The sequence below is a fragment of the Hyla sarda genome, chromosome 12 (genome assembly GCF_029499605.1).
Source record: "Hyla sarda isolate aHylSar1 chromosome 12, aHylSar1.hap1, whole genome shotgun sequence".
NCBI classification, from domain to species: Eukaryota; Metazoa; Chordata; class Amphibia; order Anura; family Hylidae; genus Hyla; species Hyla sarda.
Genome location: NC_079200.1, coordinates 15,858,939 through 15,881,688, shown reverse-complemented (window position 1 = coordinate 15,881,688; position 22,750 = coordinate 15,858,939). Strand labels below are relative to the sequence as shown.

General features: G+C 43.9%; 1 long non-coding RNA gene across 1 annotated transcript in view; it reads left to right on the top strand.

The window, feature by feature from the left end:
- LOC130296212 (uncharacterized) overlaps nucleotides 1-21,994 on the top strand; it is a 121,710-nt gene extending 99,716 nt beyond the window's left edge. The window contains exon 3 of the long non-coding RNA XR_008849160.1: nucleotides 21,728-21,994. This is a non-coding gene — a long non-coding RNA (uncharacterized LOC130296212). The remainder of the gene's footprint in view (nucleotides 1-21,727) is intronic.
- Nucleotides 21,995-22,750: the final 756 nt, after the last annotated feature.

The window sequence follows — 22,750 nt, the reverse complement described above, 5'->3', positions numbered from 1 at the left end:
TCTCTATGGGATCAGGTTATATAGTAGTTAGACACCTCCCCTCCAGCTCTACCTCTATACTGCTGCTGCTATCTCTATGGGATCAGGATATATAGTAGTTATATACCTCTCCTCCTCCACGGCTCTATCTGTATACTGCTGCTGCTATCTCTATGGGATCAGGTTATATAGTAGTTAGACACCTCCCCTCCAGCTCTATCTGTATACTGCTGCTATCTCTATGGGATCAGGATATTTAGTAGTTATACACTTCCCCTCCAGCTTTATCTGTATACTGTGAATATATGTTGACAGAATGATCCACGGCACTCGAATACTAAAAATTATACATACTGTACTTTTATTGAAGGATCAGAATGAACAACAGGGAGGTAGGCAGAATGACTGGACGACTACCATTTCTCAGGGTCTGCTGCTGCTTTGACTGGTCCCTACCTATTTATATTACTTATCTATCTGTATACTGCTGTTGTCTCTATGGGATTAGGAAACATAGTAGTTATACACCTCCCTCCAGCCTATCTGTATACTGCTGCTATCTCTATGGGATCAGGATATATAGTAGTTATACACCTCCCCTCTAGCTCTGTCTGTATACTACTGCTACTGCTATGGGATTAGGGTAAATAGTAGTATAATCCGCCCCTCCCCCAGCTCTATCTGTATACTGCTGCTGCTATCTCTATGGGATCCAGTTATATAGTAGTTAGACACCTCTGCTCCAGCTCTGTCTGTATACTGCTGCTGCTATCTCTATGGGATCAGGATATATAGTAGTTAGACACCTCCCCTCCAGCTCTGTCTGTATACTGCTGCTGCTATCTCTATGGGATCAGGTTATATAGTAGTTAGACACCTCCCCTCCAGCTCTATCTGTATACTGCTGCTGCTATCTCTATGGAATCAGGATATATAGTAGTTAGACACCTCCCCTCCAGCTCTATCTGTATACTGCTGCTGCTATCTCTATGGGATCAGGTTATATAGTAGTTAGACACCTCTGCTCCAGCTCTGTCTGTATACTGCTGCTGCTATCTCTATGGGATCAGGATAAATAGTAGTTATACACCTCCCCTCTAGCTCTGTCTGTATACTACTGCTATCGCTATGGGATTAGGGTAAATAGTAGTATAATCCGCCCCTCCCCCAGCTCTATCTGTATACTGCTGCTGCTATCTCTATGGGATTAGGGTATATAGTAGTTATAATCCTCCCCTCCCGCAGCTCTATCTCTATGAGATCAGGATATATAGTATTTATACACCTCCCCTCCCCCTGCTCTATCTGTATACTGCTGCTGTTTTCTCTATGGGATAAGGATAGAAGGCACAGACGGCCCTAGGATGTCAGTTCTGGGTTTTGACTTCTTGTGAACTACAGGATGATATCAGATTCTTCCCTACCCCTCCCAGCAGCTAACAGACCCCTCCCCTCCTGATCCTGCTGTAATTTTTTTTTTTTTATATACTTTTTACGTTTTTTTTTGTTATTATTCTACTTATTATTTTTTATTAATCCACACATTCAGCCATTATAAATCAATGATGACATCAAAGGCATATGGAGGTACACATACCCCATTACTGTTCTGCACAAGCTTCACACTGTGCCGTCTCCATATTTACGTTCTCTCTCTGTAGTATAGAAGGTCTGTGTAATACTCCGCACAGAATCACAAGAAACTCTTTCCGCTCATATATTTATGTTACCTACATTGCCAGCCTTGCGGTTTTATTCTGTTTGCTGAGTCGGCACCACGGAGCGTTGAAGCCCGACGTCGTATTGTTCAGTCTTTTTTTGGCTAGGATCTGGGGTTATGTAAGGATCTCTACAGACGTATATTCTCTTGTGCAGTCAGCTTTATAATGATAATGTGCGGATGGGCAGCGACAGCTCCTTAGACTCCGATCTATTCTATCCAGAAATGAAGGGTAAAGTAGACGTCCTGCAGCCTCTACAGACTTGTGTGAAGATCAACAACTAGTTTGTTTAGAAGAACGTAACGCGCTGGATTTATTATAAAAAAATTTTGGAAAATTGTAGCTTCCATTATGTGGCTTATCTGATGATACTTGGTTCCTCTTCGGGTTGATTGACCTGCTAGTTCCGCTATCTGGATAATGTAACTTTACAGTGTAAGTCTATGTTCACATCTTTGTCTGAGGCTGCATTCGGGACCCCCATCACAGATTCCGTCTAAGACCAAAATGGCCACTCCAACGATTCTCGAGAGATCCTGAGAGACCCCATTGACTTTAATGAGGTCCCCCTGTAGATAGACCTACAGTCGATAGTTTTCTCTGAAGACAAGCCACTAATAGGTAGGTACCCCAGTATATAGGCCCCTAGTAGGTAGTTTTCCCCTTTAGACACGTTCCCAGTAGGTCAATTTTCCAGTATAAAGGCCCCCCAGTAGCTAATTTACCCCTAAAAATAAGTACCCAACCAATAATTTTGGTTGGTGATAATAGTTTTCCCCTGTAGCAGGTACAGTGGTCCCTCAACATACGATGGTAATCCGTTCCAAATGAACCATCGTTTGTTGAAACCATCGTATGTTGAGGGATCCGTGCAATGTAAAGTATAGGACAGTGGTATACAACCTGCGGACCTCCAGATGTTGCAAAACTACAACACCCAGCATGCCCGGACAGCCGTTGGCTGTCCGGTCATGCTGGGAGTTGTAGTTTTGCAACATCTGGAGGTCCGCAGGTTGAAGACCACTGGTATTGGAGGTCATACTCACGTGTCCCCGCCGCTCCGGACCGTCACCGCTCGTCACCGCTGCCCTGGATGTCGCCTTCCATCGCTATCGACGCGTCCCCGGGGTGTCCCCGACCCTCCGTCAAGGCCTCTGCTTCCCCGGCATCCTCGCTCTCCGTCGCCGCCATCACGTCGCTACGCACGCCGCTCCTATTGGATGACGGGACGGCGCGCGCAGCGACGCGATGACGACTATGGAGAGCGCCGACGATGCAGGGATCCCGAAGAGGACGCACCGGAGCCCCAAGGACAGGTAAGTGATCGTCAGCGGACCACACGGGGCACCGTAAACGGCTATCCGGTGCCAGCTGAAGCAGTCTGTGCTGCCGGATAGCCGTTTATGCAATGGCCCCGACATATAAAAGCATCGTATGTTGATGCTGCCTCTGAGAGGCCATCGTATGTTGAAATGATCGTATGTCGGGGCCATCGTAGGTCGGGGGGGGGGGGGGGGGTCATTGTAGTTTCACCCTGTAGATATTTGCCCAATAGGTAGGTTCCCTAATTTATAGGCCCCCTAGTATCTAGTTTACCCCTGAAGATAATCGCCCAGTAGGTAGTTTCCCCGTAGATATTCCCCCAATAGGTAGGTTCTCCAGTATATAGGACCCCAGTAGGTAATTTCTAGAGATGAGCGAACTTACAGTAAGTTCGATTCGTCACGAACTTCTCGGCTCGGCAGTTGATGACTTTTCCTGCATAAATTAGTTCAGCTTTCCAGTGCTCCGGTGGGCTGGAAAAGGTGGATACATTCCTAGGAGTCTCTTTCCTAGGACTGTATCCACCTTTTCCAGCCCACCGGAGCACCTGAAGGCTGAACTAATTTATGCAGGAAAAGTCATCAACTGCCGAGCCGTGAAGTTCGTGACGAATCGAATTTACTGTACGTTCGCTCATCTCTAGTAATTTCCCCTGTAGATATTCCTGCAATAGTTAGGTTCCTCCTATAGATACTTCTCTGACACCAGGAGGCCCTTAGAACAGAAATAAAGAAGCACGGAATCTTACATGATTTATCCGGTTTATAGATACATTAAATGTATTCTACTAATATACTGTAGTCTGCAGTTCCCGTAAATACCTATTATGAAATAATAGAAGATCTATATCTTTCTGTTCGGTGCACAATAACAATGCATCTCAATATTTAAGTGTTTTGATCCATCGAGATGGGAAAAGACTGATTTTTTTCATCTGAATGACAAGTTTTCTTATTTTCCCACAGCCACATCATCTGATCCCCACCCTACCCACAAGACCGAACAAGTCTCTATGTTCCTATATACAGGATACAATGACACGAACGGCAAATATGAAAATTGTCCAATTATTCAGCATTTGTAAGGCAGATAGTCCTCCTGAGAATCGAATAGTTAAATGATCTCCTAATTTGCTGAAATTACGGATATATTTGTGGCGAGGGTGTGATGAGGGCAGATGGAATTACCCCAGGGGCAGATGGCATTAACCCCTTGTGTTCGTGATGCCAGGGCGTGGTTTATCCTCTACACTATGTACAAAAAAAGAAAGTTGCAACAGCACTCTAGGTCAAAAAATGGAGGCTCTTAGCGCACTTTTTGATCAAAATGTGTCCCCCCCCCCAGTCACACAGTCAGAGGCTATATGCACAGCAGAGGTGAGTTATCATGTTAGGGTCTCATCCGATATAAGGCCACCTCCGTGTGGTGGATGGGGGGGGGTGGCACATTTTGATCAAAAAGTGCGCTAAGAGCCTCCATTTTTCGACCTAGAGTGCTGTTGCAACTTTCTTTTTTGTACATTTTGTATTTGCCACAGCAGCGGGCACTACTACTATACCGAGGGGGCTGACCATAAAGTGGGTGACAGGCAGTGCCTTATGTGGGCAACAACTGAAGTGGTGTAGGACTACTGTGGCCCCGTGAGTAGCAAGCTGGTGCTATGGGAACAAAGTCAACCTGGTGTGGTCGACATGTAGGGGAAAAGCAACAGAACGCTCAGCTCGTAAGAAATGCTGTAGTTGGTTACAATTTAGGGGAATAGTTGAAATCCCTTCTCCTGGTGGTCCTGTAGCTATAGTGGGATTTTATTGCTCTGCAGGCATGGGGAGAGCCCTTTAAAGGGGTACTCCGGCCCTGAGACATCTTATCCCCTGTCCAGTAGTACACCCCTGTCTAGACCCTGCATGGAGAATGGGCTGCAGCGGTAACAAGACCAACAGCCCCAACACAGCTTCCCTTCAAATACTTTCCGTCTACAGATTGGGAATCGGATCCCTTCAACTTGAGGCCGAAATGGTCTGCTCCTGATGCCTCCACTAACGTACTCATTGAGGAGGAGCCTCTACAGCATCAATCATCTTCTGTGTACAGTAAAGTGCCAAGACCTGCTCAAGATCAAGAAAGTAAGCCTAAATTACGGGCACCAAAGACCGTACCTAGACCCTCTCGGAGCAATGAGAGATTGTTTGTTCCAGAGGTACCAACGTATGTACCAAGGCCCTCTTCCGACGTGGAGAGTTTGCCTGCTTCCAGGGTACCGACAAAAGTGCTTTGGCCCACTCCTGATATGGCAATGGTGCTAAAACCCTATGCACCAACTGTGATCCCGGCCAGTAAGCCTCTGGTCACCTTGAATCCTACTGTTGCCCATTCTGCTCTCACCAATGTGGTGTGGGAGAGTTACATTAACTCCTCGCCCGCTCCAGATGTTGGCAGATATAGAGGATCTACAAGAGGCACAAGAAGATTCAGGAGAAAGGTCTTTTGAAGGACTGTAAAGTAATGTTTATTGCTTTTCTATGCTAACCATTTTTGTTTACCCAGTAACCAAGTTCAAGACATGTGCCTAGTAGGACTGTGCTAAGATTGTTCTAGTTTTAAGTTCAGCAACGTAACCATCAAGCTTTGTGCCTGACCATCAGGTCAAGAGACTCCTAGCCAGTAGGAGATTCGTAAGTTTTATGCCCGGTTGATTGTGGTAAAACCGTGTTTCCCGTAGACTCCTAGTGTAGGTGGACTGCAGATCCTTACACGTCCATTCTATGTACGTAACCCTATATTTATAGGACTCTCTTGCTAAAATGTGCACTTATCAGGTGTATGCGCCTGAACCTTGTTGGAGTGTTAATAAATGTGTAACCTTGTATAATAAAAATGTATATGGTTCCTGTACACAGAAAATAGCTTCATGTCTGTGTACATAAAAAGTAAGTAAAGGTTGTACACAGAAAATTTTCTGCTATATGCACGTGTACACCAAACACAAAAATGTAAATAACTCATGTACATACAAAGGTATAAAAAAAATGCTAAAAGGTGTTTTAGTAGTTGCTCAATAGGTGACTCTTGGCTCCTCCAAGAGTGACATTGTTTCTAGTCGCCAATCGCTAACACCTGTCTCAACAAAACTAATAGGGTAACTTACCCTTAAGATAGCAAGACTAACTAGTAAGCAGTCCTTGCACACATAGCTCTAAACTACTCACTTAAATGTACTATCTCAGTCTACTTCAGTACATACAAAAAAATAAAAGTATATCTCACATTCAAGAAACACTTAGGAATTGTAGCCTATTGATACCCAATTCCTGCCACTGTTAGGTACACTCGTATTTCTCTTCTCTGTATTACGTGTGTGAGATGCTCTACCTGGCCAGTAGGTGCTCTTGCGAGTCTAGAATTAAACATGTATTTCTATAGGTAACCTAGGTAGGTTATACTGTTGTGTTCTAGGGGTAAGTAGCGTGTAGCCGATAGACCCTAGTAGCCATCCTTATTGGTAGATAGCCTCGGGCAAGCCAATATACCCTTCTGTGTACTAACAGGTAACATCGTGGCAAAAAGAAAATGTGAAGAGATTTCAGAATGTTCAAACAGCTTGAGACTAAAGGTTATAGAGAGCTGTACTAATGGATAGTTAGCCTCATAAATGTTCTAGAGAGCTATAATAAATGCTTAAGGAGCTAGAAACTAAAGGTTATATAGCTTCCTCAATGTCCTCAATTGTCTAGTCAAGATACTAGTAGGAGTATCATGAGAATGTAAATGTGTGTAATGTTACTTAGGTTTTGTCAGGATGTATAGAAACATTTTTTCATAGGTATAATCCTGTTCTAGTCCTAGTTCCTCTGTCTTAGGGGACAGGCGTCGAGGTCGACTTATTTTAAGTAAGGGGGGTTTGTGGTATCCCGGTACCATATTATATACGTTACCTGTGTAGAGGTCCCCATAGTCAGAGTCCCTAGGATGTCGGGGTCCCTCTTTTGTAGCTTTCCCCTTGTCACCTCACACTTAGTCAATGACTATATAGCAGTTCTATTTAATATTAATATAAGTATATATATATGTGTATATTTAGTTATCTACCTGTTCGGAGCGTGGCAGGACCTGCGGGTGACGTGAATAGGTTAGAACTCTATGGTTTTGCTTTAGGACCTTTGGAGGTTCCCGTGACGTGTTCACCCACAACGCACTGTAACAGTGAGTGACAGTCGTTACGGACCAATCCAAAACGGCCGGCCCCTGCCCATATATCGTCTTGTAAGCTGCGGCGGTCCTACCTCCTCCGGAGTCAGCAACCCAAGAGAGGGATCAAGATGGCACGGGTCGTGCCATCTTGATCCCTCTCTTGGGTTGCTGACTCCGGAAGAGGTAGGACCGCCGCAGCTTACAAGACGATTTACTAGGCCAAAGCCTTGCGGCCTAGGCCTATGACATAGTGGATAGACTAAGCAATTCCCCGCTACTCATCGCAAGATCACTGGACCTAATTACTCCCCTAAATCCAGCGAATCTCTGCAATACAATCCTTCAGAAGCTAAATTGGGCTTATCTGATCCCAACCGACTGTCGATCGCTGCTCAAGCCATATGTAAAGAGACTCTGTTATCTGGACTGTTACTATTACTACATGCACAGAAACTCCTCAGTAAAAGTTCCTGCAAGTTTTCAGTTAACAGCGGTTGTGGACAATCCTTTATGTCTGCATCACCTATTGCTCTTGGGAAGGGTGGCCTATCAAGAAACACAGCATTTAACCCTCACCCTGGCGTCACGAGTGAAAAGGGTTAACAGCGCCCTTAACTATCCTGAACAGCAAATCCCCAAATACCTTACACCCCCACAAGACAGTGTCCTCTCATACGCCACCACATAAGGTGTGTTAAGTGCCCTAAGGAAAGGCCCAGATCAAACCTATGGGGCCGGAAGAAGTGCTGATTGCACGAAACCTACCGGTTTGTAGCCTCTGAGCTTCCCGCACGATCCCGGGCATCCATGGCGGCTTCAATACACTGAGTACATTTTGCGGTGAGTTTCTGGACTTTCTTTTTTCTTCGTTATTCCAGATCAAATCTACTTTATCCGGTCATTCTGCAAGGATCACCCGCACAGTGGAAGTTCATGCCTTGGCAGAGAAAGCTACAAGACCTTGACAGAACCCTAGCTACCAGAATCAATCATCAATTCTCTCAAGTCAGTATCAATTTATTGGGTGAAAGCACCACAAATCCCAGCAAGGCAACAGGGCTCCCAAAGGGTAACGCTGCATCCTCTCACCCAATACTGACTGTCTGTGTAATACCCTGCTCTGTAAAGACAGTTATCCGTAACCTGACATCGGTGTGTTCCTTTACTCCCTGTGTCTGGCCCAGGAGAAGCTGTCTCCAACTTTGGACCGTGTATAGGATAACTGTGCCCTGGCATCACGAAGTGATAAGGTATTTCTCTATACCACCCGTGGTACCACAAGAGACCAATCAGAATTGATGAATTTAGTCTGATTAAAGTTGTATCATCGGAAACGTTCAAGTAATAGACCCACCTTGTGACACCCACATAACCATTAACCCCTTGAGGACCAAGGGACGTATTTGTTTTTAATTGCCTGTATTAGTCCACAAATGTCTTCTTTTTCCATTGGAAATCATGAAGATAATACAGTACTCCCTTCTGGTAGCTTCCGAATTTTATGTAGTACATATGAAAAGAGGTTGTTGTATCTTGAGTCATAACCAACTAATTGGCTTTTTTGAGGCTACATTTGAGTATTTTGTTTAAGAAATCCCTATGACCAGTAGTTAACACCAATAGACTAAAGCCATAAATAACAATCTAGCAGTCGTTGATGGATGCCATTAATAACAAATACTATGTGACATGAAGGAGGATCTGTCTCGCGATGATAGAAGGGACATTATTCCACAAAGCTTGGTATGGGGAGGCCCCTAAATCTTATTTAAAGAGAGGATTACAAAACGAAACTATTTCCAATTGTCACTGAGCTTTAATTATATGCAAATTACCCAAAATACATTGGGAAATGGATCCCCGTTAATTGGATTGTTAATTGCCAAACAGTTTATCCTGAGCTTGATTCATGACTTTTCAGGGAGCTGAAAGCTTCATTAACTTTTAACAATAGGTCGTTCCCGGGAGATGTGCGGGGGTCATTCGCTAGGCGTATAATTTAAGGGCTGTAAATTGAGTTTGATATCAACCTCCAGAAACGTCAACATTTCCGAATGATTTCATGGTATAAATATTAATGCACATTAAGGAGCTATTTTTAAGAATATTATAAAGCTGGGGTTCAGGATGCCGGGCCAGAGATCATCTGATCGCCGGGGTCCTGCCAATTGGACCCCCCACGATCTCCTTTGAATAGGGGATAAGATGTCTAGGGACGGAGTACCCCATTAAAAGCATGGCCATATTGGGCACAATGTTGGGTGACATAGCGGGTGACATAGGGGGATAGCGTAAAGCAGGGAGTGACAGAACAAACAGAAGAAAACATGAGCCTTGGGTACTGCACTTCCCATCAGCCGCAGTTCTGCCATGTCTGAACCCATCCTATGGTCGATTCCATATTGGTTGGGCAATGGGCCGCACTGACCACGTCTTGCGTGAGCAGCAGAACAGAGGGATTTGTGAACCAAATACAGAAGCTAGACACATAAAAAAGACATGTAAATAATCTGCATGACCTACTAAGGAACATGTACTGTATAAGCATTATTTTTTTTTTATGTGATATGACAGGTACGCTTTAGCGTTAGCACGAATATTATTTTAGTAGACATGATTATAACTGATAAAGAATAGAATGTGTAGCAAACATTTATTTATATGCATACTCCTGATGAAGTACCGTATATACTCGAGTATAAGCCGATTTTTCGTGCTGAAAACAACCCCCTCGGCTTATACCTGAGTGAACTCTCTGCCCTCAGTGGTCTTCAACCTGCCGACCTCCAGATGTTTCAAAACTACAACTCCCAGCATGCCCGGACAGCCATCGGCTGCCCGGGCATGCTGGGAGTTGTAGTTTTGAAACATCTGGAGGTCCGCAGGTTGAAGACCACTGCCGGGCCTTCGTCATCATCCAGACCCCCCCCCCTTTTGTTTTTTACTCACCTCCCCTCGGTGGGAAGGAAGGGTGAGCTGGTCCGGGCCATCTGTACTGCAAGGACCGTCCGGTGGGGAGGGATAATCGTTCCGGGCTGTCCATTTTCACCCGGGGGGGCCTCTTCTCCGCGCTTTGGCCCCAGCCCCGGAATAGTTACGTTGCCTTGACGATGACACATAGGGACGTTCATGCGCAACGTCCCTGTGCGTCATCGTCAAGGCAACGTCATTATTCCGGGCCCGAAGTGCGGAGAAGAGGCCCCCCGGGTGAAGATGGACAGCCCGGAACGACTATCCCTCCCCACCGGACGGTCCCTGCAGCACAGATGGCCCGGACCAGCTCACCCTTCCTTCCCGCCAAAGGGAGGGGAGTACAAAACTAAAGGGGAGGGTCTGGATTATGACGAAGGCCCAGCAGTGGTCTTCAACCTGCGGACCTCTAGATGTTTCAAAACTACAACTCCCAGCATGCCCGTACAGCCGATGGCTGTCCGGGCATGCTGGGAGTTGTGGTTTTGAAACATCTGGAGGTCTGCAGGTTGAGGACCACTGCAACATTGACAAGCGGTGATGATGAAGGGGGGGATGATGAAGGGAGATGATGAAGGGGGTGATGATGACAGGGTTATCGAGTCGATAACTTTTCCTGGGTTTTTGGGACGAAATTAGGGGCCTCGGCTTATATTCGGGTCGGCTTATACTTGAGTATATACGGTACTTCTAATACGAAACGGCGTCGAGGAGGCACGAGGGTCCACATACGGCACACCACCATGTCTAACCCAGGAAGTAATATGATTACCTAGTAATGTTTATGGATCATTCTTTGCTCTCTGTGAGAGTTATTGTACTGTACTGAGAGTAGGACGTGGCGATATTTACCATCATCTGATTTGTGACCGCATGGTAGTTACCCGATGCCAATGTTTTGGGGTACCGTATTTTTCGCCGTATAAGACGCAAAGGTGCGTATAAGGTGCGTCTTATACGGCAAATACACATTAATACCCTGTCCTATCGCGGCGGTCCCTGTGGCCATCAACGGCCGGGACCCCCGGCTAATACAGGACATCACCGATCGCGGTGATGCCCTGTGTTAACCCTTCAGACGCGGCGATCAAAGCTGACCGCCGCGTCTGAAGCCAAAGTGACACTAACCCGGCTGCTCAGTCGGGCTGTTCGGGACCGCCGTGGTGAAATCTTGGCATCCCGAACAGCTTACAGGACACCGGGAGGGACCTTACCTGCCTCCGCGGTGTCTGCTCCGTGCCGGGATCCCCTGCATGGCCGGCGCTCTCCTTCATCGCCATCACGTCGTCGCGCACGCCATCTCATCATCCAATAGGAGCGGCGCGCGTAGCAACGTGATGGCGGCGACGGAGAGCGAGGATACCGGGCAGCAGAGATGTTCCCGGAGCGACGTGGACACCCCGGGGACGCGGCGACAGCGATGGAGGGCGACATCCAGGGCAGCGGTGACGAGCGGTGAAGGGTCCGGAGCGGCGGGGACACGAGAGTATTACCTCCTATACCGGGGATCTTCAGCCTGCGGACCTCCAGATGTTGCAAAACTACAACTCCCAGCATGCCCGGACAGCCAACGGCTGTCCGGGCATGCTGGGAGTTGTAGTTTTGCAACATCTGGAGGTCCGCAGGTTGAAGATCACTGTCCTATACTTTACATTGTATTTGGTTCAGAATTTTTTTTCTCTAGATTTTCCTCCTTTAAAATTGGGTGCGTCTTATATGCCGGAGCGTCTTATATGGCGAAAAATACGGTATATGTTTTTAAGGGTTAGGGTATGTTCATGTCTGTAGTAGTGTTTTGATATTGATTTAATAAATAGTGTTGCTCGCGAATATTCGCAATGCGAATTTTATTCGCGAATATCACATATTCGCGAATATAGCACTATATATTCGCAATTACGAATATTCTTTTTTTTTTCTTTTTCCTTTTTTTTTTTTCTTCACAGTACACATCACAGTGATCATCCCTCTCTGCTTCCAGCTTGTGTGGTGTAAAGAAGACTCTAATACTACTGTGTGAGACTGGCGTGCGAATTTTCGCAAATGCGGATTTTCGTTTATGCTAATTTTTGCATATGCTAATTTTTTGCATATGCGAGTTTTCGCTTATACAAATTTTCGCATATGCGAAAATAAAACGCAAATATTACGAATATGCGAATTTTGTGAATATACGACGAATATTTGGCCATATATTCGCAAAATATCGCGAATTCGAATATGGCCTATGCTGCTCAACACTATTAATAAAGCTTTATATATATATATATTTTGGATTATAGTGTTTACTTTATTTGGGTAGCACATGTAGGATTTCTATTTATTCATATGCCTCTTTAACATAGATTTCTAATAATGTGGCGTTACGTGCGGGCGACCGCCATAAAGATTTTCTCTCATGTCGTACATGGAGACAGGGTTTGATTCCTTGGTTTCGGTGACCACAGAGAGAGGCGGCCAGCTGGCACGCATGTTAAGTGAGCACAGCGCCAAATTGCTAATGCCATCTTTACACTAATCCCTTTAACACATTTAGCTTAGATAATGCCACCTTGTTAATAATAAATGGTGACCAGTCTCTGGATTTTGGGATGAGCCCTGAGCTGGATCACACATCCAAAAAATGAACATAAAAGGGACATAAAATCCACAACAATGAAAGTAGAAGTCCAGCGCGGGCTCGATGCAATACTCTTTATTTACAAAACAACGTGACGTACAAGGTGACGTATTTCGGATGCAATGTGCAGCCTAAGGCTGCATATTGTGGCTGAAACGCGTCACCCTGTACATGTCCATTGTTTTGTAAATAAAGAGTATTGCACTGGGAGTTACCGAGTGGGGGGGGGCACTCTGTTGTTTATTATGGCAGTATTAAGGCATCTTGAAGTCTGGTCACTGTTTCATTTCATTCAGGTAGTGGGTGGGACTGTCTGTCTGACACCTACATGCCATTTTAGATACTAGGACAAAAAAATTGGGAGTTTTAGTCATATCAAGCAGCTGGATTACTTTGATGTGATAGGCTAGAGAGGGTACATAAATAGGTGGATTGGAAAGGTAGGAGACACTCTGTGTACCTGCAATCAGTGAGCCGGACTGCCTCCTCCAGAGGGCCCACACAGTGCCTGAAAGATAAAGCAATGCTTCCCTCTTATCTTTGACCATCTATAAAGTTCTAAACAGCTATCCCGAACCAGTGTTCCTACTATTGTATGCCTACAGTGATGCTTCCTTAAAGTAACCTCACCTGCCTCCTTTTAGTCTGCAGTGTTGTCATCATCATAATTTAGTGCTTAGTGTAACCCCTTCCTTGTTAAGCTGTGGCGGTTTCTTTTCTTTCTTCTCACATAACACATTGCCATCAATAACCCCTTCTCCCCCTCCACATTCTATCTATATATGTTTTGATGTTAGTTTCATTTGGATGAAAAAAAATCTTTTTTATGACTCCTTAAAGTGTACCCGTCAGATCCAACAAAAAAAAAAACATTTTTTTTAAATATATCACTAAGTACCTGATCCTGACCATGTACAACTAATTTTTATGTGTCTAGCACCTTTATTTATTTTTTTATTACACTTTTAATTTAGCTCACTAGTCTGATTTCCTCTCAAAGGGAGGGGGCGTGGCCTCACTGTGCAGGTCTCCGCCCCCTCCCTCAGTATGCTGTCTGCTCACATCTCCCCTAGCATTAGCAAAACTACAACTCCCAGCATGTCCTCACTGACAGTAGCGGGACACAAGATGACAGCCGGAGGATTTTTCCTCCAGCTCTGAGCCCTGCACTCACACCTGTCAATCAAAGAAGTGTGTCCATGACATAGGTGATGACTCATGGACACAGCAGGACTAGTATGTGTCCAAGCAGACCGGGGGGCAATTGTTTGACTGGCTATTTCAGTATGAAATACTGACAATTTTCTAATGAAAGCAATTGCAAAACCTATTGGTTATACATGCTTTACAACATAGCAAAAGTTTTTGTATCTGACAGTGCCCATTTAAGCATAAATAAACTTTGGAACCCCAAATTGGAGTGCCATTAATTATCTAGTATAGCTGTACATAAAACATTTCCCAGCACAATGCTAGCGTGTTCAGTCCAATACACTTTCTCCATAACTATGTCATGGCATAAGAGTAAGAAGTAGATGCTGGGCTGTGATTGGTCAGGTAACTAAGGGAAAGGAAGTCCCTGAGTGAGTACTCGTAGCAAAAAGTCCAACTTTGGTTTAGCCCCATGAAGTGGAGAGAATAAGCAATAGCTGTGCACCATGTAAGGGACTCTAAGGGGCTCAATAACAGCAGTGGGAGCCCAAAAATCACCTACTCTGGAGTGTCACCTGTCATTACTTTGAAGGGTTAGGCTAACACAACTGTGGTGGGCCAGTATGGGATGGTGTTTCCCTGTACCCTTCTCCTGCTCTGTTAGGCAAAGTCTCTTTATGTCCCCAGGACACCCTGCAGGGTTATCCCCTATGTACATATGTTATATGTTAAAAGTGTAATGTTTCTTTAATTACTGTGACCATGTGCTTGTTACCCAGGTGACCCCTCAAGTGACATATGGGCTCCTTGCACAGCCCCCTATATAACCAGGGGAGGGGCTGTAATCTCTCTCTTAGCTCATTGCTATTCCTGCTGAGGTCCAGTGCAGTCGTCTCAGTGTCCGGAGCATTGGAGGCCTCAAGCCTAAAGTCTGTAGCCACAAGTCATCTCAAGTAAGATCAAAGTCATCTTCATGTCAATTGTCAAGTCAGTCAAGTCAAGTCTTGTATATAGTCACTGTGGCCTGCACTGAAGTGTCTCTACATACTGCAAGTCCCAGCAAGCCTGCGAGGTCCCCCTGTCACTGGTCACCTCCTAGGGATATTGTACTGCATAGACTGTATCCCCTTTCTACCCTCAGTAAAGATACCGTTGTCCGTAACTTGGTGTCGTTGTATTCATTGTCCCCGGTGCCTAGCCCAGGACCAATGGTATTACCTTCGGGGGGTTAAGGCTAAACCACGCCCTGGCATCACCACAAGAAGGGGTTAATAACATCTGCCCCTAAGGTTACAACATCTGCCCTACATTGCACCCCCGCACGCCACACAACCATGCAATTTGTTTTAATTTTATTTTTTTAGGTCAACTTTTCATTGTAGAAAGTGTTGACTCGACTCAAGCCCACGTCATACCGGACGGCCCCCAGCTGATTCCTGTAGCTGGGGGCTGGCGTTGATAGCCGACATGCGGCGATTGCCACAGTCGGATATTAACCCTTTCGAGCGCCACTGTCAAAGCTGACAGTGGTGTCTAAATGTGCCTTTATCCTGTCCCTGGTGGTCCAGTGGGGTGGATCGCCCCCCCCCCCCCCTACAGTGCTATCGTCCTGCTGCTGCTGCAACTCTGACAATTATAAAGCCTAGCAGGGCCAGGCTTTATCAATCGAGTGCAGAGCTCACAGATCAATGTGGTTTTATGGAACCACATTGATCTGTATGAGGAATCAAATGATTCCTCCTAAAAGTCCCCTAAGTGGACTAAAAGTGTTAAAAAAAAAGTTTAAAAAAAAGTTTAAAAAAGTTTAAAAACACACATTAACCTCTTCCTTATTAAAAGTTGAAATCACCCTCCTTTTCCTAAATACCATATAAAAAATATATAAACATAATATCAATAAAATATGTGGTATCTCCAATGTGTAAATGTCCGAACTATAAAACTATATTGTTAATTAAACCGCATGATCAATGGCGTAAAAGTCCAAAGTCCAAAATAACGTATTTTTGGTCACTTTTTATACCATAAAAATTTTTATAAAAAGCTATCAAAAAGTCCCATCAATACGAAAATGGTACAGATTAAAACTTCAGATCACGGCGCAAAATATTAGCCCTCATACAGTCCCGTACGTGGAAAAATAAAAATGTTATAGGGGTCAGAAGAGGACAATTTAAATGTATTAATTTTCGTGCATGTAGTTTCTGATTTTTTCCAAAAGTACAAAACGGAAGCGTCCAAAAGTTACAAAATTGTGTTTTTTCTTCAATTTTGCCGCACAATAATTTTTTTACCCGTTTCGCTGTAGATTTTTGGGTAAAATGACTGATGTCATTACAAAGCAGAATTGGTGGCGCAAATAATAATCCATAATATGGATTTTTAGGTGCAAAATTGAAAGGGTTATGCTTTTTAAAAGGTAAGGAGGAAAAAACGAAAGTGCAAAAACAGAAAAACGCTTGGTCCTTAAGGGGTCAAAATACCTATTACAAACGGATATATAGTAAACACACGTTACGCCCTTAAAGGGGTATTCAAGGAAAAAACTGGCTCCAGAAAGTTAAACAGATTTGTAAATTACTTCTATAAAAAAATCTTAATCCTTTCAATAATTATCAGCTGCTGAAGTTGAGTTGTTCTTTTCTGTCTGGCAACAGTGCTCTCTGCTGACATCTCTGCTTGTCTCGGGAACTGTACAGAGTAGAAGAGGTTTGCTATTGGGATTTGCTTCTAAACTGGGCGGTTCCCGAGACAGGTGTCATCAGAGAGCACTTAGACAGTAAAGAACAACTCAACTTCAGCAGCTAATAAGTACAGGAAGGATTAAGATTTTTTAATAGAAGTAATTTACAAATCTGTTTAACTTTCTGGAGCCAGTTGATTTTATATATATATATATATATATATATATATATATAAAGTTTTTTCTTGGATAACCCCTTTAACGTCCACAGACGTAAATATACGTCCTGGTTTGGCATGACTTCCCGCACCAGGACGTACATTTACGTCCTGTGTATGACCGCGAGCATCGGAACGGTGCTCGCGTCATACACGGCAGGTTCTGGCTGCTAGTAGCAGCCGGGGACCTGCCCATAATGGCTGACATCTGCGATCGTGTGGATGTCCACCATTAACCCCTCAGATGCTGTGATCAATACAGATCGCGGCAGTGCGGCACTTTGAATGGATGATCGGATCGCCCGCAGCGCTGCCGCAACGATCCGATCGTCCAGCATGGCGCCCGGAGGTCTCCTCACCTAGCTCCGGCCATCTCCCGGGGTCTTCTGCTCTGGTCTGAGATCGAGCAGAAGATCACCGATAATACTGATCAGTGCTGTGTCCTATACATAGCTCTGCACTGCACAGTATTAGCAATGAACTGATTGCAATGAATAGTCCCCTATGGGGACATAAAAAGTGTAAAATAAAAGTTGAAAAATTTAAAAATAAAAGGTAAAAAAAAGTGAAAAATCCCCTCCCCCAATAAGAATGAAAATTGTCAGTTTTTTCCCATTTTACCCCCAAAAAGGGTAAAGATATTTTTTTTATAAACATACTTGGTATCGCCGCGTGCGTAAATGTCCGCACTATCAAAATATAATGTTAATTATCCCATACGGTGAATGGCGTAAACGTAAAAAAATTTTAAAAAGTCCAAAAATCCTGCTTTTTTGTCCCATTTTATTTTTAAAAAATTTATAAAAAATTATCTAAAATTTTTATATATGCAAATTTGGTATCGATAAAAAATTACAGATGACGGCACAAAAAATGAGCCCTCATACCGCCCTATAGACGGAAAAATTAAAAAGTTATAGGTGGTCAAAATAGGGCGATTTTAGATTACTGATTTTGTACAAAAAGTTTTAGATTTTTTTTAAGCGGTAAAAAAATATAAAAGTATCTAGCCATGGGTATCATTTTAATCGTATTGACCCACAGAATAAAGAACACACGTCATTTTAACTGTAACATGTATAGTGTGAAAACAAAACCCTCCAAAATGCGCAAAAGTGTGGTTTTCATTTATATTTCCTCCCTAAAAAAAAAAATTTTTGTGGGTTCGCCGTACATTTTATGGTAAATTGAGAGGTTTCATTACAAAGTACAATATCACCATAGGAGCTGGACAGCTCCCGGGACGTGAGTCATCAGAGAGCAGTTAGACAGAAAACAAAAACTCAACTTCAGAAGCTAATAACTATTGGAAGGATTAAGATTTTTTAATAGAAATAATTTACAAATCTGTTTAACTTTCCGGAGCCAGTTGATATATATAAAAAAGTTTTGCCTAGAATAATACCCTTTAAGGTGAAAATGGGCTTGGTCCTTAAGGGGTTAATGAAATATCTAAATATTTTTGCTGTATTTGGCTCCATATAAACAACAATAAAGTTTGCCATAAAATGTGACTTTAGAAATGTCAGCCAATAAAAGGCAAATTGTTTATCAACATTATTAGAGATGAGCGAACTTACAGTAAATTCGATTCGTCACGAACTTCTCAGCTCGGCAGTTGATGACTTTTCCTGCATAAATCAGTTCAGCTTTCCGGTGCTCCCGTGAGCTGGAAAAGGTGGATACAGTCCTAGGAAAGAGTCTCCTAAGACTGTATCCACCTTTTCCAGCCCACCGGAGCACCGGAAAGCTGAACTAATTTATGCAGGAAAAGTCATCAACTGCCAAGCCGAGAAGTTCGTGACGAATGGCAATAACAATATACTGCGGTCAGCAATACTCGAAGACAGTGGTCTTCAAACTGTGGCCCTCCAGCTGTTGCAAAACTACAATTCCCAGCATGTCCGGACAGCCGTTGGCTGTCCGGACATGCTGGGAGTTGTAGTTTTGCAACTGCTGGAGGGCCACAGTTTGAAGACCGCTACTATAAGATCTTCAGAACCAGTTTGGCCATGTGACAGAAATAACATTCACTTCCTGGAAAACTGGTACAAGAAAGTTTGGATGGGACTGACTGGTTCTGGTGAAGAGGAGCCGGATATAACTGAGAGGATTTAGACCCCTATCCGCAGTAGAGGGAACCCGAACTATAGATACAGGGATGTGCACACATAGGGGGACATGTATCAAGGATTTTACCCCTGTTTTCTGTGTATTTTTTTGCGCAAGATTTTGCGCAAGCCCTTTTTTTGCGCATTTTTTTGGCAACGTTTTGGTAGAGCATGTCCTCCAGATGTGGCCTAATCAGGGTACCTTGGAGTGACCTCTATAGTACCCATGGATTTATTAACGGCGTACTTTTCCTTTACACCAAAAATTTTGCCGCAAGAGCTGTTTTTTTTTTTTGCGCAAATATAAGCCATCTTGGACTTAACGTAGCGAGATGCTCTAAATCATGACTATATTTACCCGCAATTTATGAAGCTCATTGCGCTTGATTGATAAATTTAGCGCTTCTGCGCATAATTTAGAATTCGGGAAAAGGGGTAAACTGCTTCTACTATACACAAAATAATGATACATGTCCCCCATAGACTAGAAAAGGGGCTTAAAGGGGTACTCTGGTGGAAAACCTTTTTTTTTTTTTTTTTTTTTTTTAAATCAATTGGTGCCAGAAAGTTAAACAGATTTGTAAATTACTTCTAGTAAAAAAAAATCTTAATCCTTCCAGTACTTATTAGCTGCTGAATACTACAGAGGAAATTCTTTTCTTTTTGGAACACAGTGCTCTCTGCTGACATCACAAGCACAGCGCTCTCTGCTGACATCTCTGTCCAGAGCAGCATATGTTTGCTATGGGGATTTTTTCCTACTCTGGACAGTTCTTAAAATGGACAGAGATGTCAGCAGAGAGCACTGTGTTCCAAAAAGAAAATAATTTACTCTGCAGTATTCAGCAGCTAATAAGTACTGGAAGGATAAAAATGTTTTTAATAGAAGTAATTTACAAATCTGTTTAACTTTCTGGCACCAGTTGATTGAAAAAAAAAAAAATGTTTTCCACCGGAGTACCCCTTTAAGCTTCTGCCCTTTTGATGTCTTCTTCTTAGGTGTTCTTTTTTCCTGGACAGCGCTGCAGCTGATAGCAGTAATATCAAGGTAAAACAACCCGTTTTTTTCAATTATGCCTCTGCTCCCAAAAATCTCTGTACACGTTCCTATATAGACGTTACTAAGAACACTGATTGACAATCAATTTCACATGGAACAGACAACAGGTGGAAATTATAGGCAATTACCAAGACACCCCCAATAAAGGAGTGATTCCGCAGTTGGTGACCACAGACCACTTCTCTGTTCCTATGCTTCCTGGCTGATGTTTTGGTCACTTTTGAATGCTGGCGGTGCTTTCACTCTAGTGGTAGCATCAGATGGAGTCTACAACCCACACAAGTGGCTCAGGTAGTGGAGCTCATCCAGGATGGCACATCAATGCGAGCTGTGGCAAGAAGGTTTGCTGTGTCTGTCAGCATAGTGTCCAGAGCATGGAGGCGCTACCAGGAGACAGGCCAGTACATCAGGAGACGTGGAGGAGGCCGTAGGAGGGCAACAACCCAGCAGCAGGACCGCTACGTCTGCCTTTGTGCAAGGAGCACTGCCAGAGCCCTGCAAAATGACCTCCAGCAGGCTACAAATGTGCATGTGTCCAACTAAAACGGTCAGAAACAGACTCCATGAGGGGGGTATGAGGGCCCGACATCCACAGGTGGGGGTTGTGCTTACAGCCCAACACCATGCAGGATGTTTGGCATTTGCCAGAGAACACCAAGATTTTCAAATTTGCCACTGGCGCCCTGTGCTCTTCACAGATGAAAGCAGGTTCACACTGAGCACATGTGACAGACGTGACAGTCTGAAGACGCCGTGGAGAATGTTCTCCTGCCTGCAACATCCTCCAGCATGACTGGTTTGGCGGTGGGTCCGTAATGGTGTGGAGTGGCATTTCTTTGGGGGGCCGCACAGCCCTCCATGTGCTTGCCAGAGGTAGCCTGACTGCCATTAGGTACCGAGATGAGATCCTCAGACCCCTTGTGAGACCATATGCTGGTGCGGTTGGCCCTGGGATCCTCCTAATACAAGACAATGCTAGACCTCATGTGGCTGGAGTGTGTCAGCAGTTCCTACAAGAGGAAGGCATTGATGCTATGGACTGGCCGCCCGTTCCCCTGAATCAGATTGATCACATCTGGGACGTCTCGCTCCATCCACCACAGACTGTCCAGGAGTTGGCGAATGCTTTAGTCCAGGTCTGGGAGGACATCCCTCAGGAGACCATCCCCCACCTCATCAGGAGCATGCCCAGGCGTTGTAGGGAGGTCATACGGGCACGTGGAGGCCACACACACTACTGAGCCTCATTGGGACTTGTATTAAGGACATTACATAAAGTTGGATCAGCCTGTAGTGCGGTTTTCCACTGTGATTTTGAGTGTGACTCCATATCCAGACCTCCAGGGGTTGATACATTTGATTTCCATTGATAATTTTTGGTGATTTTGTTGTCAGCGAATTGAACTATGTAAAGAGGAAAGTATTTCATACGATTAGTTCATTCATTCAGATCTAGGATGTGTTATCTTAGTGTTCCCTTTAGTTTTTTGAGCAGTGTATATATACCATTTATATCACTTGACTGGAATCTAATATTAGGTGAATTCATCACCACAGAGCTTTGCAACTAGTTTTACCTTGGGAGGAAGGAACCATTAAATGGGCGCTGTCAGGATCAAAAACTTTTTCTATGTTGTACCTCTTGGCAGAACATAAAACTTTCTAATATACTTCATAAGAAAAATGTATCTCCTTTTTGTAGAAATCAAAGCAGCCTGCAGTGATTGGATAAGGAGACCTGGCACAGCACAGCAGAGTCTGGGAGGAAGTGAATGCATAGTGAGTGAGGACAGGCTTGCCTCGGACATGCCCCTTCCTGAGCAGTGGATGTCAGAATAAGTGAGCTGCAGAAGAGAGGGATGTGTGAGCCAAATACAGATGCTAGACACAAAAAACACTGAAAGAGCTGTGCCTATTGATTGGATATGTGCTGATAATATTGCTGATGGTGTTGTTCCTTATGTTTTCCCTGTTTAACCTCCCCTGTTTTTCTTTATTCTATATCCCGAGCCTTTCGGCTTCCTTTACTTATTCAATAAAGCTTTGAATTCGAAAAAAAAAAAAACATGTAAAGAATCTGCATGATCTAACACCCCTCCTGCCCTTAAAAAAGTTGTGTATCATACCTTTCCCCTTGCTCACATTGTGTGAGCTCCTGGCAGGAGAAAGTGGGCGTTCCCCAGCAGGCGCGACGTCACTGAAGCCTGTGAGTGCTGTGCCTCTCCATGCCCTGCACGTACTTCCTGAGTTTGGTCTCATGCCAGGCCGGGAGGGGACCAAACTAACTGTTTGACTTACCGTTTTTTCAAACACATTAAAAACATATAAAAGGTTGAGAATTTTAACAGCAAGTAAATAGCAAAGTGTCTTAGAATTACATGAGGAACAATATATTAAAGTTTAGTTTGGTGACTTGTACTCTTTAACCCCTTCATGCCTCATGCCAGTTTTCATTTTTTCGTTTAAAAAAAAGACACATTTTTGGTTTCGCCACGTGTGGAAATGTCCAAGCTATTGAAATATGTTCACCAGTAAGCTATAGAAAAAAAGGTTATAAAATCCAATCAAAAAGCTCCATTAACCCCAAAATGCTACCAAAAATGAGCCATCACACAGTTTTTTTAGATGAAAGAAAAACAAATTTATTATACGATGATTTTAAAAAATCTTTATTTTTTTTATTTATTTTTTTTTAAAGTAAAACTTAAAGGGGTAATAGAGGAAA